Here is a 7,871-nt window from a genome sequence, read left to right on the forward strand (position 1 = left end):
AACACAAAAGGCCCCTCAAAAGATATCTCCATTCTAATCCTTGAAACTGGTGAATTTTATCTTATGTGGAATAAAAGAATCTTTGCATATGTAATAAAGTTAATGAGCCTGAGATGGGGAAATGATCCTAGATTATTCAGGTAGGCCCAAAAGGCAATGACGTGTATACATGTAAGAGGGAGGCACTGGGAGATCTGACACAGAGAGGAGAAGGTAGAAGAGATTTGAAGATGCTGGCGTTGAAATTAAAATGATGTGGCCACAAGTCAAGGAATGCCAATAGTCACCAGAAGCTGGAAGAGGTAAGGGATAACCCCCTTGGAGCCTTTGGAGAGAGCATGACACTGCTGACATCTTGATTTCATCCCAGTGATTCTGATTTCAATCTTCTGACCTCAAAAACTGTGAGACAATGTATTTCTGTCATTTTAAGCCACCAAGTTTGTGGTAATTTGTTAGAGCAGCCAAAGGAACCTCATACACAGGAAGAAGACTTGTTTTGTTTTGTTTCTGATGCCCTATTTTTCATCTTCTGAAAACAGCACAGGCTGGTCACACATAAAGATGGCAGAGTTATGGAAAGACCTCTGACTGCTCATTTGCTGTAATCTCTAGTAACATAAAAGAAAGGACTTTTTTTAAATAAACTTTTTTTTTATACTTGGTCCATATCTTCTTTCTTTTTCCATTTATTTTTATTAGTTGGAGCCTAATTACTTTACAATAAAATAAACTTTTTATTGAGGTAAATCAAATATACTGACAAATAAAGAAATCATGAGTAGAGCACTCAATGAATTTTCATAGTAAATTAAATAAGCAACACCAATCACCCCTGTTCTAGTCACTAACTCCCCCAATAGTAATCACTACCTTGACTTCTAACACCGAAGAGATTCATAGTCCCTTTTTCTGTACTTTACCTAAATGGAATCATATAATATATACTCTTTTAGATCTGTCTATGTTTGCTTAACATTTTATTCCTGGCATTCTCCTATACCGCTGCACATAGTAGTAGACTATTTAGTCATGAGACCACTCTGGAAAGAAGGAAAACTGAGACTGTGGGGCAGTGCTGTTCGCTGTTTTAAATTTGTGCTCCACAAAAGTATTTCACAGAGTATTTATTTATTTTTGGACATTGCATTATTTCTAGTTTTAATCTATTATAAAGAGCATAGCTATGAATATTTGGGGACAGTGAGTGCCTGGTTTGAAACTGCTGGACCATGGGGTATGTATATTTAGAACAAAGGATTTTATAAGAATAAAAGTATAATTTCAAAGTCACTCTCATTTCATTATGCAGACATTACTCAACTACATTTCTATTTTTTTACCTTAAAATAGTAGATGAATTGTGAGCCACCTGTCTTCTGATTAGATGCACTTAGAAAAACTGGATAAACTCTGAAGTGAGAGGATTATGTTTAATTGATATTTTTCAAGGTCACCTTAATGTAGTAAAACATCTTTAAAAATTTGAATTAATTTTAAAAGCTCAAATTTGGTACCTGGCACTTTAGAAATTTACTTTCATATAATTTGATAGGAGGAAGAACATTAGACCTACAGAATCCTTAGTAAAGTTGATATGTTACCCTAGAGGAGCATGGAATACATCTTGATAATCTTGCAACTTCTCATATAATCCAGAAGGATGTAAAACTACAATGAAGTGCATGTTCTCAGACTTGAATGGAAGTAAAAGATGAAAATATAATTAATCCAATTGTGTTTCTTTGAGACATTTCCAACATTTCCAGCCAGCAGAACAATGATGATTTTTTTTTTCCTTTGCAGCAGAAATAGATTCTTTTCAACCATTCTACTTTGAATATATTTTGGGGTTTTTTTTGAATTGCCTTTTTCTCCTCCTCCCTAGGATAGTAATGCTCTGAGCTCTATATAGGCATGCATAAAAGATTTTATAAAACACAAAATGTTAAAATTACAGTTAAAAGAGCTAGGTGTTAGACGAGAATACTATCAGCTTGGGACTGAAAGAATCTGAGGTCTTAAGGTTTACAGACTCAAAATGAAAGCATGGATATAACATCTAGTTGTGAAAATTAGGTCATGTTCACAGAACCATTTGATTGCTCACTTTGCATCTGAAAGTGCAATATTTGAGGAAATATGACTATTTTAATGGCAGACCTGTGTCAGCAGTTACAGAAACAAGGCCTGATGCCCTGAAAATAGTCTCCTTTCCTTTTTGTCTTTGTCCTTGTAAATAGTTTAGATTGAGTTGGAATTTCGGTCTTCATCCTACACCTTACTTCTCATCCAGCAGTAATCCCTAACTCAAAACTAATTTTTAAAGGTCAAACTAAAATCTGGAAGCATCCTGAGAACCCATGAAGAGTTCAAAGGCTACACAGCTTCTGGTTAGGCACACTGGATTCCTTTTAATAACAGATTCAGTGAAGAAAAAATAAAATAGATGCATCTATTCAGTAAGAAAACCCAAGTAAAAAGAGAACCTATTGATCGCTTTCTTCACTATAAAAGTACACAGTTGAGAAAGGATTATAACTACTTCCTAGTATTTAAAGTCTATGAGAAACAATTCACTCCATCAACCAACATTTAGTAAGGATGACTCTTCGAGGCACTAGGGACAGTGAATAAAACAAACAATAACCTCCCCCATGAAGCTGACATTTTAAGTGAAGGGAAAAAGAAAATAAATAAATAATGTATTGTATAACCAGTGTGGGGAGGTAGTCTGAAATCTTAAACACGTTGCATGAGAAGGCCTCACTACACCGTGATATATGAACAAAGATCTGAAGAAGGTGACAGAGTCAGGGGAGTTGGAGGAAGAGGCTGAGCCAGGAGGCTAGCCAGGGGAAAAGCATCTAGGGCCAAGAGAAAAGCCAGTCTAGCACTTTTTGGGAGGAAAAGTATCTCCTGTTACTGTTATAACAGAGGCGCATTGTGCCTATTGTGGAGCAAGAAAGAGGGAAGCCCTAAGAGACAAACAGCAATGATGAAGAGTCAGATGACTACAAAGAACCTTGTGAGCAACTGTAGGAACTTAGGGTTTTATTCTTAGAGAGTTGAGAGGCCATTATAAATAGATGCTGAAGCTCAGAAGACACAGCAGAATTTGTATCTCAAGATATCACACTGGTTGCTCTGTTGAGAAAAAACTGAAAGTGAACAACAGTGAAAGCAGAGAGAATAGCCAACTATTAAAATAAGATAAAACAGGTGAGAAAGGAGGGGGCTTGGATCAAAATGTAAATGTGCTGAGAAGAGGTCAAATTATGGATGCATTTTCAAGGCAGAAGTGATACAATTTGTTGACAGGCTGGAGCATACAATATACAGGAGTCCAAAGGAATTCAGTTTTGGTTTGAGCACCTAGAAGGACTGAGGTACCGGGAAGGAAGTTTGGGGAGGCTCGAATGTGGGAGGGAAGGAAAGGAATTTGTATGGGGTTGGCCAAGTGTGATATGCTTATATAGAACAAAGGTAAAAATGTGGACTATAAAGATGGGTATGTGAGTCTGGAGTTTAGGGGAGAGTTCCAGAGTCATGATGAAAATTTATGAATTATCAGCATGAAGATGGTATTTAAAGCTATGATTTTTTTTTCCATTTATTTTTATTCATTGGAGGCTAATTACAATATTGTAGTGGTTTTTGCCATACATTGACATGAATCAGCCATGGATTTACATGTGTTCCCCATCCCGACCCCCCCCTCCCGCCTCCCTCTCCATCCCAACCCTCTGGGTCTTCCCAGTGCACCAGCCCTGAGCACCCGTCTCATGCATCCAACCTGGGCTGGTGATCTGTTTCACCCTTGACAGTATCCTTGTTTCAATGCTGTTCTCTCGCTTCTCAGCCTTTTGGCTAAGATCAAGTGTAGTATCTGTTCTTATCAGTTTAAAGCTATGATATTAGAAGAGATCTCCATGATTGAGTATACACAGACAAGATGTCCAAGGCCTCAGTTCTGGGGTTCTTGGGGGATTAAGAGCATGGACCTTATCTGGAACTCATAACAAGAAGCATTCCAGATAGTCACAAAGGGATTCTGAATGAAATGATCCTGTAAAATATTGCAAGATAAGACCATAAAATGAGTGGTGATTTTAACTAGATGCCTTCTAAAATTTTCCAAACACTGTTTGATTTTTGTGAGTAGAAATGAAATCATCCTTTATCCTAGTAAAATTCTAATATATAAATATTTGATATCAGTATGTGTAAGTATGATTTATTTATACCTCACATATGAGGATCAGTCTTTTATGATTCAGATAATATCCTATAGTTAAAAAAATACTGCTTGGATTTGAAATTTAAGCATCTGGTAGATGTTTCAAAGAGTTACCATTAGATTCATGAGGATCAGTGATTTCAATATAAACAGAATATATAAACACCACACTAAAGAAGATATACAGAAGGCAAATAAGCACATGAAAGGTTGCTTCACATTGTATGTTATGTGGCAATGCAAATTAAAACAAAGAGACACAAGTATACACCTATTAGTGAGTGAAGTCGCTCAGTTGTATCCAATTCTTTGCGACCCCATGGACTGTAGCCTACCAGGCTTCTCTGTCCATGGGATTTTCCAGGCAAGAAGACTGGAGTGGGTTGCCATACACCTATTAGAATGGCCTAAATCAGGAACGCTGACAACATCAAATTCTGGAGAGAATGTGGAGCAACGAGAACTCTCATTCACTGCTGGTAGGAATGCAAAATGGTATAACTAATTTGGAAGACAGTTTGGTAGCTTCTTACAGAACTATATTCTCACCAATCAATCCAGCAATTATACTTCTTGGCACTTACCCAAAGCAACTGTAAACTTATGATCACACAAAACCCTACACACAGATGTTTATAGCGCCTTATTCATAATTGCCAAAATGTGGAAGCAACAAAGATATACTTCAGTAAGTTAATGCATTAATAAACTGGTATATCTAAGCAACAGAATATTATTAATCACTTAAAAGAAATGAGTTATCAAGTCATGAAAAGGGACAAGGAGAAAATTTAAATGCTTATTACCAAGTGAAAGGAACCAATCTACATATGTCATTATACATTTGTCCACACCCAAACAATGTACACCAAGAGTGAATCATAATATAAATAGTAATGGGTGATTATGCTGTATCAATGTAGGTTCATCAATTATAAAAAAAAAAATTAACCATTCTGGTGAATGATGTTGATAATGGAGGTGGCAATGCATGGGGGAGAGGGCAGAAAATATATGGGAACTCTATGTACCATCGTCTTAATTTTGTTCTAAACCTAAAATTGCTCTTAAAAAATGTTTTAAGAATATTAATTAGACTAAGAGTACCCCATGTTTTCTTGTTAAAATCCTGAGTTGATTTTACCAAAATACATAGAGATATACTGAATAGTCTTTCTTTAATCTGATACAGCTAGATTAAGTAATGTGAGAAGAAATTTTATAAGACTGACAATTTTGATAAATGTTTACCTGTTTAGTAAAATTAAAATTAAAGTCACTTGTGTGGAAAATATTTAAAAATCGAGAATATCAGAAAATCTAACAGTATTTCATGCTACACATATCAATTTCAATATGACACCTGCAGTTTAGACTACACATATCTTCTGTGTGAACATCCCCTAACCTCTATAAACCCTGGAGGAAGATGTTTAATACACAAGATCCCATATTATTCTTCCTGCATGGACTCTGGTTCTTTATCTTTGGAATGTGCTTATAACATTAAATATAATACTTTATACCGCTATTTTCGCCTTGTACATCTTTAGAATTAAATTCACCAAGCATGACTTCTGTAAGGCTGAATTATTTCCACTGTCATATACACATCAACAGAACATCTTTTCCATCCTTTCTTCACACTCACTTTCAAAATTACTCAATTTATAAAACTTAAAATGAGAATCAAACCTTTTTCTCAAAAACTGTGTTATTAAGAGTTAATACTTGAATGCTACTAAACTGTACCTGATGCTATAAGACAATTTCATTAAGAACTACACCTCTCTTTTCTCAAGGAAATACTGTTTCTCAGTCAAGCAACATGTTATTTCCTCACTGTAGCCCATTTAAGCCACAATTTCAAACATAAAAACATTTAATCCTAAAAGTTTAAGTAGTCTATGAGAAGTAAATTACTTACAGAGAAAATACTTTTTTAATTAAAGATTCTTCCTCATGAGAATTAAAGACTCAAGTTTATCAAAGCCCATTAACCCCCTATCTTCTTGGAGGAATTTGAACAAAACAAAGGTAAGTAAGTGACCACATCTTAAACTGAGATGTGAATACCCACAACAGCTAACCCAGACCCCAAGTGAGCCTAGCAAAACCTGGTTGGTTTATCGGTCTAGAAAGCCTGTCAGCTGGTGAGCTATTGGCTGAGTTGGGCCTCTCTTCATCTGGTAATGGCAGGGTTCTAAGAGAACAACTGGAAACAACCAAGTCTCTTGAGGCCTAAGTTTAGAAAAGGCACTGTCAAATTTACCAGTCTACTCCTCCAAGCAAATCACAAACCAGGCCTCAACTTAAAAGGTAAGAAAGTAAAATTTACCTCTTGAACTGAGAAAATGCAAAGACATCACAAATGGGTGCAGATGATGGGGAGGGGTTTTACTAAGGCTGGACTAAGAAGGGACCTATTAAGAGACAAGGTCACAGGGGTAGGCAGGAGATTAACAGTGGAGCCTGGAGACCAGCTAAGAGGCTACTGCAACAATCCAGGAGAGAAATCAAACCACTGATTTTCAAGTGGCAAACACCCAGTACATACTGCCTTATGAAAATTTTATCCTCAAGAGCAAACATCTGAAACTCAAATAAGGTATGCCTTACCAACTCATCCTCTGAATGCCCTTTGGTTTCATGTTCTAATCCCCTTGTTCTTCCCAACAATCAAAGTTTAGTTTTTTTCACAAGGCAAAGGTATGGGACAAAAAAATTAACTAAGTAAAATTTCAATCTGTAGCAATTCCCACAAGTAATACTCAATTTATGTAACATGCTTTTTAAATTCCAAAAATACATACAAATTTGAGGTACTGTCATGGTTTTTTAGCAAATCCAAAGATTCAAGTTATAAAAATATCCACAATAAATGATTCACTAAACAATGAAACCGGTGACAAGGAAATTGGAAAATAACAATTTCCCAATAGAAATAACAATAGAAACATAACAAATTGTTCATACTTATGCAAGCTTGACAGGTAACACACAGAGCAGCCACATGCTTTAATGGATGGTACTTGAATCATTTACAGCAATTTTTTTTTATAGATTCACCTATCTTTTACTTTCAGTTCACTAATTATATAAGAAAATGATCTCCAGACCCAGACCCTTGAAGTTTGACAGGAAAACGTGGAAATTTCAATTTTATCCATAAACATACGCCTTAGAATTATTCAAGCCGGGAAAAAAAATGGTAAATGAAAAGAGCTATAAACTTGCTTACCTTTCTTCTTCTTCTTGTTTAGGCGCTAAATTGTGTCTCAATCTTTGTGACCCCATGGAGTATACCCACCATGCTTTTCTGCCATAGGATTTCCCAGGCAGGAACAGTGGAGTGGGTTACCATTTGCCTTTTTTGTAACCCACAGCTTTATCATTTCAACCTTTCCTCCCTGTGATTCAGAACCAGCCTTGAGAGGTCATCAAGATCACAACAGAATCTTTACAGAATTACACTTATACTATATGAAGCAAAAAAAAAAAAAAAAAGAGCCCTATTTTAAAAGTTCAGTAGAACAAAATTCTCTAATTTGCCTTGAACTTCATCCCATTAATTCTCGTTATCACCAAGTGGTTGGACTTACGCATTTTCTATCATTTCATACTTCTAAGG

At 35.9% G+C, this 7,871-nt stretch overlaps 1 pseudogene; it reads left to right on the plus strand.

Moving 5' to 3' along the window:
• The first annotated feature begins 3,850 nt into the window (after positions 1 to 3,850).
• LOC133053307 (U2 spliceosomal RNA) lies at positions 3,851 to 3,957 on the plus strand (annotated as a pseudogene).
• Positions 3,958 to 7,871: the final 3,914 nt, after the last annotated feature.

Source organism: Dama dama, chromosome X, assembly GCF_033118175.1.
Source record: "Dama dama isolate Ldn47 chromosome X, ASM3311817v1, whole genome shotgun sequence".
NCBI classification, from domain to species: Eukaryota; Metazoa; Chordata; class Mammalia; order Artiodactyla; family Cervidae; genus Dama; species Dama dama.